The sequence below is a fragment of the Podarcis pityusensis genome, assembly GCF_964106645.2.
Source record: "Podarcis pityusensis genome assembly, chromosome: 3".
NCBI lineage: Eukaryota > Metazoa > Chordata > Lepidosauria > Squamata > Lacertidae > Podarcis > Podarcis pityusensis.
In genome coordinates this window covers 89877534-89905001 of record NC_138026.1, presented here as the reverse complement: position 1 = coordinate 89905001, position 27468 = coordinate 89877534, and the positions used below count along the sequence as shown (strand labels likewise).

At 41.3% G+C, this 27468-nt stretch overlaps 1 protein-coding gene across 1 annotated transcript in view; it reads left to right on the top strand.

Annotated features, from left to right (window-relative positions):
• Nucleotides 1–27468, top strand: part of ALK (ALK receptor tyrosine kinase) — a 586654-nt gene that overhangs the window by 10413 nt on the left and 548773 nt on the right. The window lies entirely within an intron of this gene.

The window sequence follows — 27468 nt, the reverse complement described above, 5'->3', positions numbered from 1 at the left end:
CATCAATTCCAAAGAGAGACCTGGCCTGAGCAGGTTCTCATCCATGATCCCTCCAAGACTTTTCCAAGAGTTGGAATTCTGTTTCATATAAATAGACTTGGCTCTGGAGAAGTTTCCAGTTAATACATGCTTCCGTCTTGTTTAGTTAGGAGAACAAGTAGATTCAGCAGCCAGGATGCCTGAATTTTCTCTGATCTGTTCAATAAAATGTCCTTTTGAAACGTAGTGAGTTATACCCCTCCTCCCCACTGCCGTCCCTTCCTGAGCAGTTTTCATGAAAAACAATTTATTTGACAAACCGTAGCCTTGTTCCCTGTTTGCACGCTGCCTATCTGTAGCTTATGGATGTCTCTGGCTTGTCAGAGTTATTTGCCACCTAATTTCAGCAAACGTTTTTCGGTCTGCAACTTGCTTATGCGAAGGTCACTATGTATATTTGATATTCAAAGTTCAAGCTCCTGTTTGAAGGCCAGTGATATGGATTTGTCTCTGGCTCTGAGCATCACACTTGGAAACACAGACTTGTGCCAAGCAATCTGAAGTTTGCTTCCTGAAGTATAATTTTACGTTTGCTTATCATTCGGCTGCCTTTTGTTAGAATTCTTAACAGTAACCCAACCTGCTAAAATATTGATAGGTAAAAATATATTGCACAATGTACCAGCCAAGTCAGAACAGTGTTTAATATATGGGAAAATATACAAGATTTCTTTTCAAGTGATTACTTTAGCTGGGGCTATTTTGTACATCTGTTTCTGAAAATTTGCAGTCCCTCAAGGGACACTGCGTTATGTAAATATTTAGCAGAAATATAATTATAGCTAGAAATCAACAGGAGGCAACAACTCTGCATGCATACCTGCTGCTCAAAGCATCTGAATGCTGCATTCAAACCACTTTGTATGTTTGTTTACCTGAAAGGAAGGCACTCTAAAACTAGTCATTATGTTTGGAAAATGAGGTCTAAATTCCTTTCCCCAAGGTATTTCGGCTACAACCGAAATCTGAGTGTAAATCCCCTTGACTCACCCTGGCTTACTTCTGAGTACACATGTATAGGACTACACTGTTGATGGGTCAGTGGCAGAACTGGAATGCAATCTCTACCTCACAAGACTGTTTCCCAAATTTCTCTTGAACTGATTGAATTATTACTCTTCCCTTATACAAAGAATATTCAGAAATGTGTGCTACGGCATAGGCGGCCATGCATAGATGAAAAAGGTCCTTTCTGAAATGAGCTACATTTGTCTTGCCTCTGTAATTCAGAAAAATTTGGTTGGAGAAAAATGTCATGGAAGCATAAATGCAGATTTGATAAGTTTGACCTTTCTTCTCTTCAGAACAATAAATGTCAGAAAGCTTAAAATGACAAGGTGGAATAGCTGGAGGTTATTTATGTCTTTAAATATTTAGGCAAGAAATGCATTTTGAGAATAACAGGCCAATCCACTACACCATAGGCGCACCTCCTCTAGTCTCAATCATATGTACCCACAGCAGCAAAAGCCGAAAACCAACCATGAACAGTAGTATACAAGAAATAATGTAGCAACACCGACAGACATTCCCACAGTGGCAACTACAGCAGCACCAGTCAATAATGGCATTGTGTACTGACAATATCACATCATATTCATGCATGGAGGGCATCAATCAACATGCAGAAGCAGTAAGGAGGCTATGATGATGTTATGGAGCCTGGTCCTCACCTCCTCCCACACACAATACAGAAGGATGCTGCCAAAATGCTGCCAAGAAGAGTCCACAGTGCCTCCCTTGTCAGAGGCGCCAGTGACTAGCAGTGAGAAGGGCAGCGAGTGAAGTGATGCATGAAGCCACCAACCTCAAGGCTTCCTCTCAGAAAAGAGTTTAATTTCCCTTGCAGTCCACACATAACCAGCCATTCCAGTCTCAACATCCAAGTCACACCCATAGGTAAGAGGCCTCCACATGTATTCCATATGGTGACAGCGCACACATTCCCCCCCCCTCTCTCACACAGACAGACAGACAGACAGACAGACAGACACACACACACACACACATTGGGAAAGTGTTTAAGTCTCACTGAGATGCCACACAGAAAATGGGACATATAATTGCACACAGTGTGTTTGGGTGGATGTCTGTGTGAGAGTAACACAGGTTTTGTAAGGAACAGCAGACACATAGCTAAGCAACATGATGCACCCTACACCAATAGGTTTACAGTGAACCATGATGTAAACTGGATGGAAAGGTGACCAACTGGTAAAAGTTGAGATGGAAAAAGGGAGAAGAGGCAGGGCTAAATGGAAAGCAATGTCCTAACCTCACATCCACAAAGAAGGCTCATGATGGTCCATGGCAAGTCCATGACAACGGTGGCTGTGCTTCACTACTACATGGTGGGAGCTTTTCTAGGTTGAGGCAGGGGCATGGCCCAGAGTATGTAAGCAAAATGCATGCTACACCACTACAACCTGTTGAGTGAACAAGCCACTACACAATATTCCTAACTGCATAGATTTACATTTATATCCTGCCTTTCTTCATTCAGCAGAACACAATGTAGCATATATAGAATTCCTAGACAATGCTGCTTATACAGGGTTCCATACAGGCAATGACCATACTCACAGCATAGCTGTAGCAACATTGCTGCGTCAAATGCTTTTAGGCTATAGCCTTGAGCTGTGTTCCATTGCTGAGCCTTATACCCCTGGTGATGCGCCCTGAGCTAAAACCACCTCATGCCAAGGGGGCTCTATGTGATTAAATGGATGTTGAACTACCCTGACAGTCACATCTCCCTACTCATGCCTTCTGGTGTCTGCATGTTGAGCATGGATATCTGAAAAGGGCAAGCCAGCCTATATACACAGGCTTCTCCTCTTCAGATGTTAGCATTCAATGTGAGACATCAGGGCTGGGGCCACCAGCATAACCCTGGAGCCCATGAATTGTGTGAACCCCTCCCTGCTTCATGCACATAACATGAAATGGAGGCCTTAATCAAAATATTATTTGATGTGGCGAGGGACAGGTGGCAGAAGCCAGTAAACTGTGCCTGTACATTAATGGCAACAGGGCTATTTTGATGGTGGCTGTTCTGGAACTGTTATGCTGAAAACCATGGTTGTGAAAAGATTCTGCAACAGGAGAAGCATGACTCTGGTATCCCACTTTACATTATATGTGATAAATTACTTTTACTTGCTTTCAATACAAGTTTTACAACAACCAGCACACTGCTTTCAAATAACACCTGCAAAAGGGCTCACAGACATACATGTGCACACATACACATGCACACACACACACACACACACACACACACACACACACAGAGCGTACACACAGCACACAAACACTGAACCACCTTCCTCTTGCCCGAAGCCTTTTTTTAATCCAACGTTGTTAATCAAAATTATCCTACTAGCAAGGATGGACTTTGGTGCTTTGGCGCCCTGGATTAGGCCAACATTTGCTCCTCCCCCAGTTCTTGCACCGTGGGCTCTTGCAGGGTCCTAGAGCCTTCATGCCTCCTTCCCACATCAGGGCAAGTGCTTACAAGGCATCCTCTCTGCTTGGTGTCCAGTGCTGGGGAACTGGTTGTGCTGCCCTAAAACTGCCTCTCTTATTGGTCTGTGGCGTTCTTCATGTTCATGTAATCCTAGGCAAGTAGCACTTCTGTTTCTCTTGACGCATGATTATCTGAATATTTTGGATGCACTCGGAGTCCTTTTAAAGATATGCTGAGCTACGTTGTATGCTCACCATTTTATTTCACCTGCATTGGCCAGAGTAAATAAACAAAACCAATCAAATACACACATACACACGAGTCTTTTTGATGAGACTCAGAACAGTATGTTATCAACTCCTAGAGTTGATAAAGATCCACTGTTAATTCAAAGGGAACGTCTGATTTATGTTAGGCAGCTGTCTGCTGATGATTTCAAAGTGTGCTAAGGAACTCTGGTTCAGCCCATTTTCTTAAAGCTATCTGATTAGCACTCCACTTCTTAGTTACTTCATTTGAAAGCTAGTACCTCATTTAAGATGGGACGTGGGTGGCGCTGTGGGTTAAACCACAGAGCCTAGGACTTGCCGGTCAAAAGCTCGGCGGTTCGAATCCCCGTGAAGGGGTGAGCTCCCATTTCTCGGTCCCTGCTCCTGCCAACCTAGCAGTTCGAAAGCATGTCAAAGTGCAAGTAGATAAATAGGTACCACTCCGGTGGGACATTTCCATGCGCTGCTCTGGTTCGCCAGAAGCGGCATAGTCATGCTGGCCACATGAACCAGAAGCTGTACGCCGGCTCCCTTGGCCAATAAAGCGAGATGAGCACCGCAACCCCAGAGTCGGCCACGACTGGACCTAATAGTCAGGGGTCCCTTTACCTTTACCTAATTTAAGAGGCATCTGGTTGGCCACTGTGAGAGCAGTATGCTGGTCTAGGCGGGACTTGGGCTTGATCCAGCAGGCCTCGCTTACATTGTTACATCCTTGCAATTTATTACCTTATTATGAACTTGCATTTGGTTGGGGGCCATGCAACAGCTCCTTTCCAGCGACAGGACACAAGAGGCTGGCAGCTCCTGCTCTAAGGTGTGGGGGTTTTTTTGCTCCTCAGTGACAGCAGCTGAGTTAGCTTCTACGCAATGTGGTCAGTGTGGTGACCACACCCTAGATATATACATAGGTTTCGCCAGGTCTGGTAGAGCAGGGCACCTTCAGAACAGTGCAGACATTTTGTTTGCCACATCCTTTTCCTTGGGGGCTGAAGTGGAGTTGTGAGAGCACAGAAGGCAGCTAATACATCAATGCTGAGGTTGGAACCGGAGAACCACTCTTCAGGAATCACATTCATCATTATGAAGTGCAAAGAAAGGGACCCTTGTCCCTAATGCAAAACAGTTCACAGATGCAGCACTGCGCCATAGCATGCCTCTGGAAGCAATCAGAATCAGTTCATAATATCACAGGATGCTGCCTTCCTCTAAACCAGCTTTGAATGATAGTGAGGCTTTAAAATCTTATTATTTAAACACTTTTCTCCGAAATACATGAGTTGGCTAAATACTCCATAAGCTTGTAAACTTCTGTATGTATGAAAGGTGAACCTCTTATACAAACACATTGCTGGGAACTGAGAGTTCAAGAAAGAGGTAATTCTCTAAATTGGGATAAAACAGAAAGGAGGCGCTGACAGAAACTGATAAATGACCGTACAAGTTTATTCATTCCCTTTAATTGAGTAGTTCTGGCTACATCCAGAAGATGGCACTAGCATGCACCTAGACTACAAATGTGACCTAAGCTATGTTTTTTTTTCCTTTTTCTTTTAACAAACAAACCATGGGCATAATCCCATAGAATTCAATTTGTGTGTACAGATTGCTGGTGTCAACTGAAAGTGTAGCTTTTACTGTCTACATTTTAGAGCCAAATTACATGTTACTATGTGTGTATTTTCTCAGAAATGTCCTTGTTTTAACTGAAAGCAGTGACAAGAAGCTGTGAATAGCGGTGAAGGATGAGCAGGTGGTATGAAATCTTTTTCCTTCCAGACATTTTCTACCAAAAATTGGTAACTTCCTGCTGCTTTTTGTCCTGCAGCAGGTAAGAGACAGGTACCTATATATTTATCCCTGTGAAATAAAAAGCATACTGAGGAATGTGTATATGGCTTTTGAATGCACAAAAATGCCTGGAAGGGGAAGAGTTAAGCTGCATCTCCCCTCCATAATTTCTTTCCAGGAGGCTGCTTTTAGTTACAAAAATAAAACATTGGGAATAAATCTGATTCAGTTTGCATTTAAAGGTAAACCTACCTAATTCACACTTTTTGAAACAATACTTGAACTAAACCTGAAGCACAGTGATCCTTCCAAATTTGCACATCTCCAAATTTTGCAGTGCAGTCCTCCAGCCAAGTAAGCCAAGTAATGTGTACAAAAATGCATATACCAGGGTAAAGTATGCAAAAAAAAATGCCCATATTAGCGAAACTAACATACAAAAATGTGTTATACTAGGAGAAATCTGTAATAAAATGCCGATGAATTTTCACAAGCGCTTCTTAAATAAATAATTAAATTGCAAACTGATGCAGAAATGTGGAGTACTGAACTGTGGAGTACTGAAAGATGGGGAAACTGAGGAAATTAATAGAAATAAGAATAGACAGGTCCAGAATAGACATCTGGAAGGTCCCAGGCCACAGAGAAGTTAGGCTGGCCTCAACTAGAGCCAGGGCTTTTTCGGCTGTGGCTCCGATCTGGTGGAACACTCTGTCACAAGAGACCAGGGCCCTGCGGGACTTGACATCTTTCCGCAGGGCCTGCAAGACAGAGCTGTTCCACCAGGCCTTTGGCCAGGGCACAGCCTGACTCCCTCCCTCGGCAATCTTCGCGGAGCTCTGGCCCAATGGTTGCCAGTGGCTTGAATTAATTAATTTTATAATGAATGATTTTAGAGTGTTGTTTATGCTGTACTTTTATACTGTTTTATTGTTGTTAGCCGCCCTGAGCCCGGCTTCGGCTGGGGAGGGCGGGATATAAATAAAATTTATTATTATTATTATTATTATTATTATTATTAGACAGATCTGCCCATCCAAGGTCCAGTGCCAACATCTCCAAGGATGCGATCCTGTGCACACTTTTCCTGAGCTGGCCTTCAGCACCATTCAGTTAGTACCTGCTCAAGTCTGCTATGAAATGTCAGCAGCACTATTGTATCTCGTATACTGAGAGATATGTAGTAAATTAAATTATATCTTTTATCAAACTAAGTGATTGCAATATTGAAAATTTCCATCACATATTCTCCATAAGGCAGAAATAACTGTTCCTCTGGGCAAAGTCTAACTGAGTGTAATCTTATTAATTACTACAATATGATTTTATAATCCTTTGTTCACAGAGCACTAGCCTCAGCCAGGTATCTTCCAGTTTAGCTGCATTTGTAGGATTTCTTTTTTCCACCCTGATTGCCCATACCTGAAGAAAAACTTGCAAATCTGAAGCTTACAACAAATTATTAGTTGATCCAATCAATGGGTCACATTTCACCTAGTTGAAATATCTTCACTTGGAGTATTAGACCAGCAGAAAATAGAAGCTCTTCATGAGCTCACACTTCACCAAAGGGGTCCTCTTCAGGCCCTATATCAGGCATAGGCAAACTCGGCCATCCAGATGTTTTGGGACTACAACTCCAATGATTCCTAGCTAACAGGACCAGTGTCAGGGATGATGGGAATTGTAGTCCCAAAACATCTGGAGGGACGAATTTGCCTATGCCTGCCCTATATCTTTTAGAAAATCAAATAACATTCTCAAGAAGAACCCAGGCCTCCAGTTCTGCTGTTATTCTAGTAGCCCCCAACAGCTTTCTTTAAAAATAAAATAAAACAGGCACATTTATTTATGGACTTTTGAGTAGAAGAATCTCAGATAAGTAATAGTGCAGGTGCTAAATTCTAGGTATATCTGACAGTCATAAAATGCTTGGTACAAAAACCACACCCCAAACAGGCTACAACTGACCTACCCACTGCTCCCTAAGACCACTTGCTGTGTATAGTTTGAGAAAAGTTGTATGCCATGCTTAGGACGACACAGAAGAAATGCTGTGAGCATTAACAGAAGAAAAAACACCAGATGACAAGGAGAAGGGAAGAAAGACAAAAGAGAAACGCTTCTTTGATGTCTCTAGATCCAGCCAAAATGTGGCCATACCTGTGGCTTGACTCAAGTCTGCTCACTAATTCCAAGCTGTGACTTATCCCAGGTGCACAGGTTCCCCCAGCCCATGTCTGTTGACTAACTGGATGGCCATGTGGTTAAATTAAAATGGCCAGTGCACTAATTGGTATTATTAGACTTTGTAGATGGAGGGAGCATGACCTTATGATTATTTCAGAAGCAGTTTTCATTACTGGTGCTAATTAGACTTGAAGTTAATGAGGAAGGATTACTATTCAGGGGCTTAAGATGAGGCCAGAACAGTTATTGTAGGTTAATTGTTCTTCTAAAAGACCCCATTTCAAGAACAACTCATTTTATCAACTCCCATCCCCACCCTTTCATGCTGGGTGAGATATGTTTGAATAGAATTCAAAACATAATTGCAGGACTGACCCCCCATCTATTGCTTGATCAGCAATCATTTTGCATCAGCAGAAGGTTAATAAAATGTTTAAGGAAAGAAATGCTGTGCATATGGTGAATACAGAATAGTCTGCCCTGCAGATATTTCCCATAAGCCTTTTTCAGTGTACCTTCTAACTCTGAAAAATGCAAACCTTCTAAAAACCCAGAAGGGAAACAGTTAATTTTTGTACTACCATAAGAATAAAATACATTTATAAGGAATCTGTAATTCAGGTTGTCTTAATACTTTCAAATAGAGTTCAAATCCCCAATTAAACTCTGAGTTCAATCTCAAATGTTTGTGTAAGTGTGAAAGTATTTTAAAACATTTATAAGCTATCTTCTCTAACCTGTTTACAGAGCAATGCTGAATTTTCCATGATTCTAACCCCCCCCCAAAAAAATATTCCAGTATTTGCACATATGGTTGTATGTGATTTATTTTTAAAAGTTATCATTTATGCTGTGATATCGCCGTCCAAGAAAGTATAATGAGTGTCAGTTTCTACAGCTGGCCTACATGTATTATTTAGAACAGATAACAGTAGGGTGTGTTAGGTTTGCGGTAGTTGTTCAGGCACCCATAATTTTGGTGGCCCTCTTCAGTTTTCATTTACAACCAAGTAAGGCTGTAGCCCTTATGATTATAGGAAGGGGGAAAAGATTTTTCCTCCCTGATCCACTCCTCCTCAAAAAGCTTTCAGAACTCATATTTCTCTTGAAGTAAAAGATGATGACAATTTTACTATGATAAATCCTCTGTGGTACCCTAAATTTAGCTTCAGATACCTTTTAAAAGAAGGCAGGGGGCAGGATTCTCTAAAACTTTAAACAGCTCAGGACCACAATACGTCAAGGACCACCTCTCCCCATATGAACTGACCCAGACGCTGTGATAATAATCTGAGGCGCTTCTTTATGTTCCTTTTCTGTGAGAGGTGCAGAGTGTGGCAGGATGAGAACAGGCCTTTTCTGTAGCGGCTCCCCATATAGAAGGCTTTCCCCAGGGATGCTCACCTGGTGCCTTCATTACATATATTTAGGTGTCAAGCAAAAACACACTTCGTCACCCAAGATTTTGGCGTATTATATAATCTATGGCCTTTTTTAAACTCTGTGTGTCTTGGGAGGGGGTACTGTTTAGTTATGTTATGTATTTTTGTGTTTTTGTACTGTAAAATGGCCTGTGATCCTCAGATGAAGAGCTGTATGTAAATTTAATAAATAAAATAAACAATTGGATGAATTTGTTATGAGTCAGGCTTGGTGTCAGCACAGCTGAGAAGTTGCCAATTATTTAATCCCTTAAGAGAGCCCGTTACATACCCTGCTGCTCACCCAAAATGGCACCTGTGCTTCTCTTAGTAGGTAAACTTTAAATAATTAAAAGGTAGCAAAACACTGAGTACATCCATACCTGCTTATAAAGAGCAGTACTGGTGAGGGCAGTATTATCCTGATTCAACCTCCGGGCTAGATGCTTTCTTTTGCTGCATATTTCAGCAGAGGCTTTAATGGCAGAATGCTTCAAGCCAGCACTAATGGTTTCAAAAAGGTTTATGGTACCTTGACTACTTGCATGCTGTATAATACACAAAGCTTGAGTGTGAGGTGGTTTTTGCTGGTCCTTCTGCACAATGCAATGACATCACAGGGGTCAGTTTTCAGAGCTCTTGTCCAGGGCCCTCTAGCCTGTGACCCCACCTCCAATGACTTCCAGAGACAGGTGGCAGCTAGGGAGGTCAGAGAATTCCAACAAATACGTAGACAAGAGTGGGAATTGCCAGTATTTGCTTGTCCAGCCCATGTCTGGAACGGAAATTGACCTGGCAAATATGACAGGTATACACCGGTATATCCCACCATTTTCTTTGGGGAGCAAAATGTGGCCACATGGTTCTCTTGCTCTTCATTTAATCCCCAAAACAATTCTGGGAGGTAGGTTAGGCTGAGGGGCAGTGGCTGGCCCAGTGACCCATTAAAGGATGCTGCTACCTGTCCCAGGTACCAGGGCAGTTGCTTCACTCAGCTGGCTGGATATTTCTTTTTTAAAAAAATTGAACAAAAAAGAAAACTATCAGGTGCTGCTTTGTAACCATGTGGTAGAGCTGCTTAGAATTTCATGGTTCCTTCTGTGTACTATGTTTCTGGTTCATAGCCGGGCTGGCCCTACTATTGGGTAGGGTAAGGCAGCTGCCTCAGGTGGCAAATGCTGAGAGGCAGGGAGCAGACAGCCTTCCCTGCACCCTCCTAAACTGCCCTTTTGCCCTCAGATGCTGCAGAGGATACTGTCCTATCAAGGGTGTTTGAAATATAATTCTATTTGGCCTTTAGACCTGGAATGGGGGAGGCACCATGTTGTCCTTCTCAAACTGTCTTGGACGAGCCCTGGTTCATGGATGGGAATATTCATTCAGGAAGAGAGTCCTGATCACTTTTTAAAAAGCAAAATATAGAAAATGATGTGCTTTAAAAAGTTTATTGGCATGTGTGTTTAGCATGGAGGATAAACTCTGATGGTGAATTTACATGCAACAGATTTTCACAAGTTATATTATTGTGGTGGAGTCATTTAACAATGGTTGAACATTGCTAGTTGACAGCTTCAGAACTGAAAGAACACCTTCATCCATGTCTACAGCTTACTTGTTAAGTATAGTGTTTTAATAGTGACTGGGTCCACACCAACCATGCACAATGCTTACAGTGTCCCTGATTCTTTAATGATCTTATCAAAGAAGTCTTGAGAGAACACCAAGAAAAAAAGGTTCACATGTACATCTTCTGTATGTGGTAGTTGTTCTCCTTTCCTTTTCCTCTGCTTTTTCTATCTGAGCAGTGCTTAGACTTTCAGCACCTGCCAGGTTATCGATCACCATAGGGGATGGGGAGTTAGGCTCCTAAACAGGAAGCCAACTCCAAGCTCACAAGAGAAAAGAGGTTGCCCCTGTCCTCAGGCAGCCCTTTATTCCTCTGCTGTGCTTTCTTACTCAGCAGACCTGAATGAGAGTGTTGGTGAACTAAGCTCATTTTTGAAGCCTAGGTTGTATACTGTACATTTTTTAAACACTTAGGAAAAGGCAGGGAGGTTTCCATTTTTAGAGAAGTCAGTTTTTCTCTCAACTATTGACTCAGGTGTATGAATTAATTAGCTATTAGCATAATCAAATAAACAGGTTGTGGTTTTTTTTTAAACAGCCTGCATAAAATGTTATCCTACAAATTCTCCAGATGTTCGTAGAATCCTTTAGGGAAAATAGAATACCTGCAGATAGAACTTCAATAATATTTTATTTAAATACTGACTGTAATCACCCACAGATTTTATAAATTAATAATTTCTTCCACTATACCATCACCCAGATGACCCGACCACAGAACAATAAGCGATGCAGCTGCTTAGTTGTCATGGCAAGTGTACAGCACAATCAACTGGTAGAGATATTTCTGTATACAGAAGCTGAGTATGCAAATCCAGTGATTCTCAAGTGCAAGGCAGGTCATCCCAGGGAGGTGTGGCCAGTTGCCAGGAGAGGCACAAGTGATTTCCCAGAACTAATTTTGATTAGGCTAGAAAGCAACTGCCAGCCCTTGTGTGGCTTGTCAGCTCTTTATATCAATGGTGCAACCATCTATTATTTCCAAAGGTTACTTTCATGTATCTCTGATTAATTGCACTTATGCCAGACTTCACTATATGTTGTGGATCCACTTGATCTGTGTCATTCTCCTTCTTTTGATATGCCTTATCCTGAATATAGTCTGTGCCCACTCTCACGCAGCTCAAATAAGTACAATAAAAATAGACAGACAAACAGACATATGGGAATGTTTCCAATTTAACAGTAAGTACCAGACTGGTGGGGTGGCAGCACTCACCTGACCTCCAGTCAGTTTCACCGCTGCTGTTTAATTGGATGTACAAGGGGAGGGGCGAACTGATGGCAAGGTTGGAAAAGGCAAACACACTGCTGGTTCTGCTGGTGTATTTGCACTGCACCAACCTTGCCACTGCCTGGTGTCTTCTCCTTTAACCTCCTGGCAAGTAGTAGCAACACAACCACCCAGCAGTCAGGTGAGTGCCACCACCACATCATGTGACCTGCTACTGCCTGGCACCTGTGTTATTTTCTTTTAGATACCAGATAAAAACTTTCTGTTCTCCCAGGCCTTTAAAAATAGCTTTTAAACTGTATTTTCTCTCTCCTTTGGTTCTTGAATTGAAGTTGCCCCTGCGGCCTGTGCTGGTGCAAAACTGTTTTGTTTTGTTGGGTTTTTTTATTGGTTTATTGATTTTTACATGCTATGAACTGCCTAGAGAATGCAGTTAAATAGGTGGCATAAAAGTAAAACAAATAAATAAATAAATCTAGACTAAGTCTCAATACTAAAACGAAAACCTTCTACAATCCCTAGTTGCCACCAGACAGACAGAATACAAATTCTGGGACTAAAGCCATATGGGAAACAAAATATCAAGAGGAAAGCACTGAAAGGAGGAGACAGCATAGCTTTTGAAGTTATGAAGAACTGCAGCATAGCTTGAAAGATGGGGATAGCTTGTGTTGGCGTTAAAGAGCAGACACCTACAGGCTGCACCATCAAGATGGTGGGCACCAATCTTCCGTGTGAAAGGCAGGAAACCAGAGTATCTGAGTCACCCCTGTCTTTGGCTAGGGGTCAGTTTTGGCATGCAACTGTCATCTCAGATAGATGATAGTTAGATTAGGGCACCTCCAGAGACTGCCATTGCATTAGGGATGAGGAGAAGTACTGGCTGAGTCGGCGGTGTTTGAACAGTTATTGTTTTCACTGTCACCTTATTCATCCTGAGGTTGGACAGACTTTCCCTGATTGGAGGTGGTCAGTTCTGAGCGGACCCTTGAAGTCAAACAGAGTGAAAGCCATGTCAGGTCTTGGGGGCAAAGGGACTGATTTAGCCCTCTGTGGTCACTGGTCTGGTGATGTTACTTATTGATGCTTATTGGTTTAATTCAGGGGTCAGCAATGTGGCATCCATGGGCACCTATGCACCCACAGAGTCATTCCCTGGCACCCTGTCTTTCCCAGTCTGCATCGGTATTAAAAACTGTTTTTCAGGGTTTTTACCATTTTAACAGTTGTTTGCAATGCAAAGCTGCTTTGGAAGGAGGGACAGGAAGGGTAGATAGATAGATAGATAGATAGATAAATAAATAAATTCTGGATAATAGCAGCAATAATCTATTGAAACTGTTGTTTCTAAATTACAATCCTTTTTGTATATTGTTTGTGTCTAATTTTGTTCTGATTTTACGGTTGCTTTTATTGATTTTATCAGTTTTCTCTTGGGAGCTATCTGTTGGCTATATAAATGTATAAATAAGGGGGGCCCTGCATTTTTATATACCTGTATCTGGAGTAATTCCCATTGTGCTCAGTAGGACTTACTTATGAGCAGACATGCATAAGAGTTCACGGCACAATACTGAAATATATTCCCTGCAGTAATGTATATTTCAACAAATCTTTATGTTTAAGATTGTGTTTTCATGTGTTCTAGTCATGTAAGCTATCTTAGAGATAGGTGTGAAAAGAGATAAATGGGACCAATAGTAGTATCTATTTATTTATTTTGAAGATTTCTATGCCACACTTCAGGACAAAAGCTTCTCAGAACAGCATACAATGTTTGGATCTGTATTGCACTTCAATTTTGCTTTCTATCTACAATCTTTGTTGTTGTTGAGTGACACATGTGTTCACAATCTTTTTTTAAATAGCAATTTATTGATTTTCCAAAGATAGCAAAAATTAAAAAGAATAACAACAACAATACAAAAACAAAACTAAACAAATTGACTTCCCTTTTAGTCCCTTCCTTGGTTCCATTATTTATCAATGTACTGCATGTCCATTGCTTAATTTAAAATCTTATTTAAATCACTTATTATCCATTCATAACAAAATTACAAGCAGTTCCAGAACCCTGCTAATATATATGCAATAAAAATCTTCCATTCATCCTTAAATTCGTTGTTGTCTCTTCCTCTTAATTTCATTGTAAGTTTTGACATTTCAGCATATTCCATTAGTTTAACTTGCCAATCTTCTTTGGCTGGGACACATTCTTCTTTCCAAATTGTGCTAATAATGTCCCTGTAGCCGTAGTTGCATACATAAATAAATTCTTTTGTAATAATGCATAATAGGAAAGCTGCTGGTTTTTTTAACAAATGTTATTTTAAACATCATCTCATTATAAATCATTTCCCAATGTTTCTTTATGATTTTACAATCCCACCACGTATGGAAAAATGTCTCTTCTGTAATTTTACATTTCCAACATTTGCTTTCCTTATATTTATACATTTTTGCTAATTTCACAGGAGTTAGGTACCATCTAGACATCATTTTCATATAATTTTCTTTAATCGCTACAGATGCTGTAAACTTTATATCATTCTTCCATAGTTTTTCCCATTCCACCATCTGGATATTATGTTCCATATCTTGTGCCCAAATGTGTTCACTATCTATACTACAATGTGATGGAAAAGGTAAATCTTTTGTTGTTTATTTTCTTATTATAATAAGTTATCTATATCTATATCTATCTACATCTACATCTATAACTATAGAAAAGCATATGATAAAATGATTAAAAAACAGGTAAATTTATATTTTAAAAATTGCAAGAACAAAACAGTGAAAGATGAGCTTGTACAGAACTTGTAATTTGATAGTTGGGCCAGAGATGTGATAACCTTAAACATGAGCACTAGCAATTTGAAGTTGATGTAAATAATAACAGAAAGCCAGGCAAAGAACTAAAGGAGTGAGAGTGCCAGGGTCCCAAAATTCAATCACCCAATGCTGTTCTCTGAAACCTACCATGGAGAAAGGATCAGAGCCACTGTAAAACAGTGCCTCCAATACTTGTCCCACTAAGCTGGTTCAGATGGTCAATGGAATCAAAAACCACTGAGAGATCAAGAAAGAATAACAGGGTCACACTCCATCTTTCCTTCTCAGTGCACATAAGTGCGATCAAGGCCAATTAAGTCCTTAATCAAGCCTGTTTCATTTAAGTTGTTGTGCCACAACCCTCTCTTCAACCTTCCCCTAAAAGGTGGGTATTTGTGATTGGGTGCTAGTTGTCACAAAGCAGGGTAGGCTCTTTCAGGAGTGGTTGGGTCATCTTTGGTTCCATTGGTTTGCCTTTTTCCACCACTGGCACATATAACCTCCTCATGCTAATCCTAATGACATCATCTCCAAGTGGAAATGAATTTGTTGTTTTTCTATTGGTGCAATGTTGGTTGCTCATTTCTCTCAGTATGCACAGATTAGGCTCACTGACACGAGTTCGTTGTGGAGTGCAAATGATAACATTTTGAAAAGCAAACTTTCTGGGAGTGATTAAGGTTTAAAATCACACGAACAAATTTTGATCAGTTATGGGGGCCTGACGTTTCTTCCCAGCGCCTGCCAATCTGAAACCCTTTTCCTCCTTGGGTAATGAAAGCAGCATTAAGTTTTAAGACCTGATTCAATAACACTTTATGGATGATTATTATGGCTGATATTAAGTCTTCAAAAGCCAGCTTATGAATGACTTAATGTATTGAAGTTTATTACCAATCTAGCTAACCTATTTGAGTTTTGTTTTGGTGGGATTGTAAAACAATGACTGACACACAGATTCCAAAGAGATAAAATGTAAAGGAAATGTATTCCAAGCAGGCACCAGCCATGTCATCATTTGGGGAATTTGCACCACATGAAAAAGCTATTAGCTACACTTCATAAACCTTCTTGGAAGACTCAGTGCAGCTGGCTACTTACTGAAAGCGGAAAGAGAATCTTGAAGTACAGGGTGGTTTATGCTTATATCACTGTCCGTTTGTAGCCATCAGTCTATCCATACTTGTTATGTCAAGCCAACTTGAAGTAACTACCAGAACCTAAGCAGTGTGAAAACCAGTGCCATGTAGCAGCTTCACCATGGGTGGAGAACCTGTGGCGATCCAGATGTTGCTTGATTGCAGTTCTCATCAGCCCTGACCAGACCATGTTGCCTGTGGCTGATTGGAGTCCAAGGACAACTAGAGGGCCACAGGCTCCCCATATGAAATAAATTGGCATGACTAATTTTTAAGACCACTAATTTCAATGGATGGTATCCAGTGCTAGTCCTACTCAGAGTGCACCCATTGAGTTAATGGACATGACTAACTTAGGTTCATTAATTTCAGCAGATCTACTCTGAGTACTACTTAGTCAGATACAACCCTAGGTATGTATTCAATTGGAAAAACTTGTTATTTGTAAGAACTTAAGAAGAACCTTGCTGGATCAGGCCAATGGCCCACCTAGTCCAGCATCCTGTTCTCATGCTGGCCAGAAAGATGCCCATGGGAAACCTACAAACAAGACCTGAGCGTAAGAACATTCTCCCCTTCTGCAGTTTCCAGCATATGGTATTCAGAAACATTTCTGCATCTGACCCTGGAGTTTTGTTGTTTTGACTTATCCATTTTTTCTGAATGAGTTTTCCTGCCCCCCACTCTGCCTTGCCTGAATAATAGTTTCCTTAATAATCTACTGTTCACTTGTATCTCCTTGGCTTCTCTGGTGTGAAAAGCAAAGGGAATTCTAAGAGGTACTGCAGCTCTTTTGTGGCCTTGCTTTGACATGTCCAAATATGTGAGTAATGGGAGTGCTTAGAATCGATTTACATGTGATGGATATTCAGGAATTAGGGACCCCAAATTATGGGCAATAGAGCCTGGCAATAAAAAAACCCCCTCAAAGCCTAGTTGTTCAGCAAGATTAATGGGAAGGGAAACTTTTATTCTAATGAAAATATACAAGGTTGGCTGGGATATAAGGCGTGAGAAATTGGCTAAAGTACTGGAGAGACACAAAAAAATTGAAAGCTGTGTCTCCTGTAGATGATCATATTTATTAAAAACAACACTTTCTTTGGAGATTTGAAAAAGATTTCCTATACTATGTATTGGTGAAGCAAAGTTTAAGAAAATGTACTACTGCACATGTTTTTGAATCCATTGAAATAAGATGGATTATTATTATTTTTGGTCATTGTTACACCACAAAATAATAAGAATAAGAATATATCCTGACATTTCTGTGAGCAAGGCTCAAATCAGACAATGAGAAGTCCAGGGAATTGAGAATGCTGTCTAGACCACACCCAATGTTTTGTGTAGCTGTTCATTTTAAGACAAGATTGGTGATGATGATTGATGGACAACTTGTCTTTCATGGAAACTTGCCACTGTGGATCTTCTCATTGAAGGGTGGGGTTCAAATTTGCATTTGTCCATGAAGATCACTGGGTGCCTGTGTTATTTTATTGCATTTATATCCCATCTTTTCTTCTAAGGAACGCAAGGTGACATATATGACTCTCCCTTTCCTCATTTGATCAGCGGTCCCTCCTGACTGGAGGTGGGCAAATGTTCCGCCATCATCAAAAAGGGGGGAAAAGAAGGCCCAGGTGATTACCGACTGGAGAGTTTGACATTGATACCAGGAAAGGTCCTAGAACAGTTGGTTTGTGAGACTTAGAAAAGGATGCTGTGATTACTAAAATCCAGCATGGTTTTCTCAAAAACAAGTCATGCCAGACGAATCTCATTTCTTGTAGCTGGTTGACTGACCAAACCCAAAGAGCACTCCCTAATGGTTCCTCGTCATCCTGGAAAAAGTGACAAGTGGGCCTGTTTGTTCAACATCTTTCTAAATCACTTGGATGAAGGAATTGAGGGGCTGCTCATCAAATTTGCAGATGACACCAAACTAGGAGGGATAGCTAATGCTGCAGAAGGCAGAATCAGGATTCAGAATGACCTTAATAGTTTAGGCCCAGTCAGTTCTTCAATCTAACAAAATGAATTTCAGTAGGGACAAATGTAAGGTTCTGCACTTAGGCAGGAAGAAACAGATGCACAAATATACGATGGGGGACACCTGGATTGTCAGTAGTACATGTGAAAAGGATCTAGGAGTCTTAGTGGACCACAGGCTTAACATGAGTCAATAGTGTGATGCAGCTGCAAAAAACCCCTAATGCTATTCTAGGCTGCATCAACAGAAATATAGTGTCCAGATCAAGGGAAGTCATAGTACCACTATTATGCTTTGGTCAGACCACATCTGTAATACTTTGTCCAGTTCTGAGTGCCACAATTTAAGAAGGATGTTGGCAAGCTGGAACATATGCAGAGGAGGGCAACCAAGATGATCAAGGATGTGGAAACCAAGCCCTATGAGGACCAGTTGAAGGAACTGGGTATGTTTAGCCTGGAAAGGAGGAGAGTGAGAATAGGATAGCCATCTTCAAATATCTTAAGGGCTGTCACATGGAAGATGGAGCAAGCTTGTTTTCTCCTGCTCTGGAGGGTTGGACACAAACCAATGGTTTCAAGTTACAAAGAAGGAGATCCTGACTTAATACTGGGAAGAACTTTCTGACAGGAAGATCTGTTTGACGGTGGAATGGACTCCCTTGAGAGGTTGTGGACTCTTCTTTGTTGAAAGTTTTTAGGCAGAAGTTGGATGGCCATCTGTCATGGATGCTTTAGCATTGCAGGAGGTTGGGCTTCCCACCCTATGATTATATGATTCTCCTTCCAATGCTAGGAGACTTTAAAATGTCACATATGTTGAAAGGAATGGGTAGATTTACCCACAGTTTCCACCAACACATTCTATATAACAGCAGTTATTCTGTACCTTTATAGTTGACAGTGTATTAATTCTGAACAGATTGGTAGATAAATAAACTACTATTGGCTATGGCTAGATGCTTATGCTTCAAGAGTCATTGATATGTTCCTGTTTTTAATTCTGTGACAGCAATTGGTATAATAGAGTAGTGAAAGCTGTCAGCAAACAGGCAAAATATTTCCAAATGGCAAGAGGGATAGATGCCAGCAAATAAATAGCAGGGTGGTAATCAGATGCAGAATGTCTTATCTTTAAGTAGCACAGCTTGAAATATGGCAATGGTGGTAGATAAACATAAAAGAGGCTATGAAGCTAAGGATGAATAGAGCAATATCCTCTAAATAGTAAAGAGCTGGAGCACAAGACCCATGTGAAGAAATGCAGGAATTATTGCTTGAGAAAGACACCTACAGCAGCTGAAAGTGAGATTGCGTCAGGGCCTTGCCTGCACTGATACGAGAGATAAATCAAAGAAGGTAACGTTATTCCCACTTGAAGGCTCTTCACCTTAATATGAATGTGTAAAGTGTGTTGGAGAAAGTTGAAGCTATCCTTGTGACGCACAGAGATCGAAGGGACAGAGTTGGCCATATTATGTTGCTTTAACTAAATAGGATTTCTGCTCTTTTACACTATTGTTAAGATCTATTTTAGTATACTCTGCCACATTATTTCAATTTTACGCTTAAGAGGACAGAACTATTGGCAAGTCAAGCCAAAGCTAGCTGAAATCAGCAGGCATTTTTTTCCGGGACTTTAGGAATTCCTCCAACTGCATTTGTGCTTTTGCCCCTTTGGGGCTCGACAGCTCTTTCTCATTGTGGGAAACCTTGATGCATCATGATTGCGTGTTTTACTTTGCCATGAGGGATACTATAAATCACTCGGTCAGGTGGTGGCTTCTGTGGGACTCTAGTAAAGATGGATGCTGTCAATAGAGGCATGTGTGGCAGGAGAAACGGGAACTGGTTTTAGATAATAGAAAAAGAACAAACAGATGGACGTTTGAGGAACTAGTTGCCCAAAGTTAAGTGGATAGATTGCTGTCCTTAGCGAACAGCTTAAAGGTCTTTCGACTTAATGATCTACCAACTGCTATTTGCGATTTTGACCTATGAAAAATGTTTTATTGACTGGAAAGAGGTGCAGTATTCCTCATTCCTTCTCTGCTGGAAGTCATCTTTAGTGCTATTCTGGAAATGTATTTGCTTTTTGTTTAAGTAAGGTCTGATTGCTAGACTTCCCCATTTTCTCTTGTGGCCTTATACCTATTCTTTTTGTTCCTTCTGCAATAGCTACTGAAAATCTGTAGAGGGTGCTAGTATTGTTCATGGCCATCCTGTCATTACGAGCAACTAATTTGCATTAAAAGCCTATAGAAATTTATTATGATGGGAAATGTTGTGCAATGTGAATTCAGGCATCACTATTAGTTCTCTTTATAGTTTTCATCTTTATCAGCTCACTCCTCTCTTTAAAGATATGTCAGCTAATTTTCACATGATTTGTTCTAATACATGCTGTGTAGACTGTACAGAGTCATGTACTGATTGTGCTTCATTGGCAAGCCCTTTTTTATAGCGTTAATGGTCATATTTCTCAAAATGCCTATCTACAAACCAACCAGCATGACAAGTTGTAAATTGTATATAATTTGGACTAGAGCTATGTACGAATGACCTCTCAAACTTTTCCATGCTATTTGCGGACAGGGAAATGGAGTGGAGTGGGGGTGGGGGTGGGGGTGGGGGTGGGACATTTTTTTCAAATTTATCCAGGGGAAGAAATTTCAAAACAGTTTTTCAGGGGTGTGACTTATTATTAGCAGTGGCAGTAATGCAGCACCATTCTAAGGGTTTTGTTTTGTTTTGGTTGTCACTACAAGTGGCGGCAGCAGCGACTGTGTGGAGTACTCAGAGAATATTCAGTTAATGACCTTCTTTCCCGGGCAGTGGTCTGGGTGAGAGCAAGAAAAACCCGAGAAAGTTTCTAAGGAAAATGTATTTGAAGAAATTTTGGCTGAGCTCTAATTTGGTTAATCATCATCATCATCATCATCACCATCATCATCCACAGCTTATTCAAAGCCAGCTATTGGCAATAACTCAATGCAAAGTTAATTTCAATGGACACATTATCATGTGTCCCATGGAACCTACTGGGATGGGATGAGAATTAGGACTGTGGTGTGCTAAGAGCACAGGGGTTAACCCTTTCTCTCACTGTGATTCTGATTAAAATGTTTCCTCCCTGAAGATGCTATTAGATCCAATTGGTGCCAATGGAAGCTTTCCATCTGGGGGTGATAGCAGCTCTGGGGCATGGGTGGGGCTTTTCACTGAAACTACAGAGGGAAGGGCAAATATCACTACCTGTGCACCATGGTCTCAATCCTGTTCTCCCCCATACAACTGTTACTTGGGATGGAGGGGGAAACCTATTTAATGCATTCACACATTTGATGTCAGGTCTAGTTTGGCTCTGTGTTGGATTGTGGCTATTGTTTTGTTTCTCTGCTTTACCATTATGAAAATTTTAAACTTTTTTTTATCAGTGGTTTTAATTGGATAGTGCACATGTTCATCAATATTCACTGTACAGCGTAGTAAGTTTTCATTGCTTTCGACCAATAGCCATTGCAACTTTTCAGAGAACAAATTTCAGAAACATTTATAGAACCCCAACTTCCCTTTCAGCTTCAGTTTCTCACCTCTCCTGATTTTGCTTCCTAATAAATATATTACCTAATGTATATATACCTAACATATCAGATTTTACAGACATGTAATGCTACAAATCTTTTTAAGGGTCTTCTGTTTTTTCAGATTTTCCTTGCCAGCAAAATTGGAATATATAGAAAAGGGGGCATATGTGTGTAAATGTAGCATGCTTTACAATGTACCAGAGAATAATACTTTAAAATATATTTTAGAAGATTTTAACTGAGGTGTAACTGGTGCTGACACTGTGTAAAATTGTCCCTGTTCAGGATAATGAATTCATTTTCAGTATATTATTTGTAAAAAGATGTGAGGTTTTTTTATATTAATGACCTGAAGAAATTCAAACCTGAAGGAAACAAAATGAGACCTTGTTAAGAAAGAAAAGATAATGAACTCAGGATCTTTGGCCAAACAGAGAACTTTTCCATCTCTGCTCATGACTAGACTGAAAATAACATATTTTAGCTGCTCCAAAATCATTCAACGGGAAGCCAGAGGTGAGAGTCAAGGCTCCCATGAAGATAAGGAATTAGATTGCCTCATCTGTGTTCCCAGAACACTTCAAAAGGCAGACAGCTATAAAGCTGGTTGAGCACAGGAATCAAAGATTTAGTTTGTGAAAAGTGGGAAGAGCTGTTAGGGATCAAGCCATACTAATGTCCAAATAGTAGTATAATACCAGTGGACAAAAGAGGCCAAAGTGAATTAGGGAGTCTCAGCTAACACACAATTCCAGAATCAATCTTTACTGTAGTCAAAAGAACTCCCTGGGCCTAATTGAACAAGAACAGTATGTCTCTAAGCATCCTACTGCACAAGTGGCTAAAAAATGGGATGCAATTTTGTGAGGTCCAGGTGAGTGAAGTGCTTGAGGAGAGCAGTGTTCATTTCCACCAGCTTTCTGGGTAATACTGTGTAAGCGCCATCAAATTTGACTTCACTTGACTCTCTACCCTTGTGTGCTTTCTAAAAGCAATCTCCAGCTTTTTTGATATAATGACTACTATGCTTTGCTTACCTGTTCTTTACTTTCTAAGGATTTTGTGTGGCCCAAACAGTACTGGAAATGCAAAAGTACCCTATTTATATTTTGTGGTTGTATTCTCAGAAGCAATATATATATAAATTTCTTATTCACTACTTTACTTCCAGATATTTTTGCAAATTGAATCCCTTACGGTACAGCCTGTCTCTTTGTAATTTAATTAATTTAAGAGTGTGCTCCAATCTCTTGCACTAAAGTTTTGAAAAAAGAGCAGACTTGGCTAGGTTAACGTGACCCTGGTTATATGGCAATTATTTCACTCTAACAAAATTTGAAGAAGACTTCTGCATAACTTGAAAGCTTGCTTGCTGTACAGTAGTACCTCAGGTTACAGACGCATCAGGTTACAGACTCCGCTAACCCAGAAATAGTACTTTGGGTTAAGAACTTTGCTTCAGGATGAGAACAGAAATCGCACTGCAGTGGCGCGGTAGCAGCGGGAGGCCCCATTAGCTAAAGTGGTACCTCAGGTTAAGAACAATTTTAGGTTAAGAACGGACCTCCAGAACGAATTAAGTTCTTAACCCGAGGTACCACTGTATTTTAAAAAAGAGGAAGTTGCCTATGTGTCTTTTGGACCCCATAGAGCGCAATTGGGGTCTTCCGAAATTTCATTTTGCGTGACAACTTAAGAGTGCAAAATTCTCCTGATCAGCTTTTGTAGTCATATTGAAACTCTGACAGGTGTTTTGCCCATGCTGGAGCCTCAAAATATGTCTCATGCCAGCAGCATCATCATTAATTAAATTTGTATACCGCCCTTCATCTGAAGATCACAGGGCAGTTCACAACATAAAAATATGAAATGAGAACACAATATACACCAGGGAAAAAAATGAAAACAAACCAATAACCCCCCTCCCAAAATCACATTTAAAAGACCATAGAACATTCAGTCAGTCAAAGGCTGCCACCCTGCAAGATTCCACCACCCTAGGCAGCTGCTTCACTATGTGCACCAGCCTCAACAGAATTTGGATTTAAAGACCACTACTGGCCTGTTTGTTTGTGTGAGTTGGGTGTTCGAACTGGGCAGAACTGAAATCTAAAGTAGATGCAAACAAATTATTCAGTGCTTGTGGGTGCAGCTGGGGACTGCCAACCAGACTGGGAGCTCCTCTCCACCCCATGGGTGATGGCACACAGAAGCAGCATTAGGATATAGGGGAGCCCAAGTCATTCTCTGACTTCATGGTGTGGGGCTCTGGCATTATCTGAAAAGGATGTTTCTGAATTTAGCTAAGGTGACAGTGCGAGGTGGCTAGGTGACAACTGGGGAGCATCCAGCTTTAGCTTTGCCCCCTCCTGCTGAGGCCAATATTTTCTGTGGCTAGTCCAGGCATGGGGAACCTTTGGCACTCCAGATGTTGCTGAACTACAACACCATCCCTGGCCCATGCTTGCTAGGGCTGATGGGAGTTGTAGTTCAGTAGCTCTGGCAGGACCCTATTCCTGTGCTAGGCTGTGGAGGAGTCCGCTGGTGAAGGCAGGGCTTCAAACGCTCATTCACAGGGCACCCCACTACTGTTTTTCATATTCACACATCTCCACAGTGTTACACTGCATCTTTGCAGGAATTCTGAGATGCAGAAAGTGAGGAGTGGGGGTGGCTGGGATTTAGAAGTTTCTAAGAACAGCCTAGGGAGCCACTCTTAAGAGCCTCAGTGAAGACATGACTCATGGGGTGCATGCTTCTCATCAGAGCTTTAGAGCCTTGACCACAAGGTCAGATTTCAAAACTGACCTTAGGACCCAGCCTTCAGAATAAATTAGGGGCTAGGATCTGATTTATCCATTGGAGGTCTAGGCAACAATGCCTTCATTGCTGCTGCTCACTCTGCCCCGAGGAAACGTGGATCATTCCCCTCTTTCTAACAAGTTTTCTGAGCATTACAACTATAAGTGTCAGTGAAAGACAATTGGATTCAAGTGTTCATTTCTCAGCCTCCCTCACCCCAATCTCATTTCACACCATATTCCTTTTTGATACTTTCACTAATGGATGTCAATATTCATTTCCTTTTCCTCCTTGATCTTTGTGAGTTTTGATCTTCTGCACAAGCTGATAGATTTTTTTTTTTAAAAGGGTGTTCAATCTGGTGTCTAAAGCCAAGCTTTCGATTGCAAATGATCCAGCCAGCCACATTTCAAGGAGTGGTAAAAAAAAGCCACTAGGTTTGCTTCCTTGTTTTGCCATTCTGGGGTGTTGCAGTGAAGAGCAATGCAGCCACCTTCCCTAAAGGGAGGCACATAAATTCTAGTTGTGATTCAGTTCATGCATCTTATCCTTGGGGTGGGGATATGTGAACTCCCTATCTCCACTTTGTCTCATAAATGCAAAAAGCAGGTCAAATGCTTTTGTGATATTTCCAGCAGTGTGCAAAACTAGAGTCATTTTGTTAAAATCCTAGCTTCTTTCAGCAAGTCAAAGGCCAGAATTGGTTTCCTTTACTTCTGCAGGGTGATAATTTATTCTATGAGTTGACTAAGGGGTGGCGGATGGGGTGAGGATTTTAATGTGATTACATGTGGTATAATAGTCTCTCCTCTTGTTGTTTAGTGATGTTCTAATCAGTCCCTGTCTATGCAATTCTGATATGACAAGAAAAATGCAATTTTGTATTATTTCACTTTTGATGAAAATGCCTGCCTTAGGAAAGCTATCATGCTGTGCCTACTCTTTGGTTATAAATGTATGACAAATCATTGAGTGAAAAGAGGTTCAGCAGCGATGTAATGGGTTGTTAACTTGTTGCTCTCTATAAGGGGATGATGACTCTGGCAGCATTTGATTTGTGCTAGATGAGCATCAGCACCTGAAGAATCAAGCCTCAATAGCAACAAAATGTATTTCTGTACTACCTAAAAGAGAAATAAATTGCCACTAAAGGTATTGAGCCAATATTGATGATTTTTTAAAAAATTGATATGTTTACACACAACAGCCTTTTTATTTTACATTTTGGAAAAGGATGAAATAGAACCACCAAGAAACAGAACTGCATAGCCAGAGGGTCACAGCAATTGTCCAACATCTTCCCTTGAGGCAGGATCCCACACATAGAATTTAGCTGTATATCTAAATTATATATCCAACATTATGTGTTCTTGCTATACAGCACTGGTCAGCCACCAGCTGTGCCAGAGGGCCACTCTGAAGAAGAGAGGGAACCTTAGTTTTTAAATTTTTGTTTTGTTTTTATTATAATTACATCCTGCATTTTCACCAGTGAGCTCAAGTTGGCATATATGGTTCTTGCGTGGCGATACCCACCCCCTCCCCAGATGGAATAAATAAAGACACCGGACACCAGAATTTAGGTTAATGGGCGAAAAATGGCCACAACTTTATTACAGGTAAGAGCGGTATTGGCCTTAGGCATTGGCCCTAACAGACTATCCGGTCTAACCGGGAAGGGTTAAGCACCAACAGGGGGAGCCCCCGAGATGCACATCCCTAGGCGCTCCCCAAGGGGTTACCGCTCGGGAGCGCGCTTTAGGCCCTAGCCTCCGTAGGTTTTGGACGAGGCGACCGCCCCCCGGAGTCCTTTAACGAACTACCCTTCAAGAATTGGGGGAGGTGATGGCGAACCTCCCCCCACCTCATTTGCATAACAATACCCCGGCCAATGCCTAACCGCCAAAACCAAGGAGTTGTGACGTTTTGCTACGAGGTAGGCGAAAAAACCATGTGGCTTCAAAATTCAGCCAATTAGCCAAATGGAAAAACTCCTACCAGGCCCCTTGCGGCGACCAGCCAAAGCCCATAGCAAAGTCCGAATGCACACCTAAAGGGCGGGTGGGTGGGAAACCGCGGCTGCTGAAGAGGAGGAAAAGGGGCGAGCCCGGGCTGCCCTGACCTTAAGTGCCCTCAGGTGGGCCCGCCCCCAGCGCCAGCCCCACGAGAATGTGGATGGGGGCGTGAGCCGGCAACCCCCCCTCCTTAGTTCGGGAGTGGCTTTCTCCCACATTTGCCCCTAACAACAACCCTATAAGGTAGTTTAGGTTGCAATATGGTAGCTGGCCAAAAGCCACCCCTCTGAGCTTTATGTCTGAGTGGGGGGGTTGAACCTGGGTTCTCCCCAGCCCTTGTCTGACACTTTAACCAGTCCAGCACACTGGCAGTCCCTTCCCCAGGTAGTGTCCTGCTGGTAAAACTAGTTGCTTTGTCCAGTGCCCTTCTCATTCTTCCCCATGCACCCACAGGTTATGGATCACTGTTGGCTGTTTTGATTTTCTTAATATGGTTTTATTAAGGCTTTTCAAAATACACTAAATGACCAAGGCAGAATCAAAAGAAAAGGAAAAAAGGAAAAGGAAAAGAAAGGTGAAAACACACATACATGAAGATAAAAATAACGACAGAATAAATAAAGAAAGAGAGAGATTTATAAGTAAAAGTGACTTCCAACTATCCATCTTTCAGGTGTGTATACAAGAGTTCCTCAAGGGTTCCTTTATTTTCAATTTGACATGTAAACAATATTATACTATTACTTATTCTGTAAGTTGCTCCCAGAGCCTTGTAGCCCAGTAAATGCAGTACATACATACATACATACATACATACACCCCACCCTCCAGACTGTAAATATGTGAGTGTATTTTAAGGTAATATGCTGTCATTCTCTGTTTACACCTTGTAATAACCAAAGGTATAGGTCTCTCAGTGGGCCCGAGCAGAGGAGTCTCCTGCCACAAAGGCTTTTACTTTAAAGAGGGCTTCTGTATAGTGTTACGCATTTAAAAGCAAGAATTTCTGCCATTGCAAGACGGTTCCAAATGGCTACAGTTTACGTTGCAGCCAGGGCCAGAAGG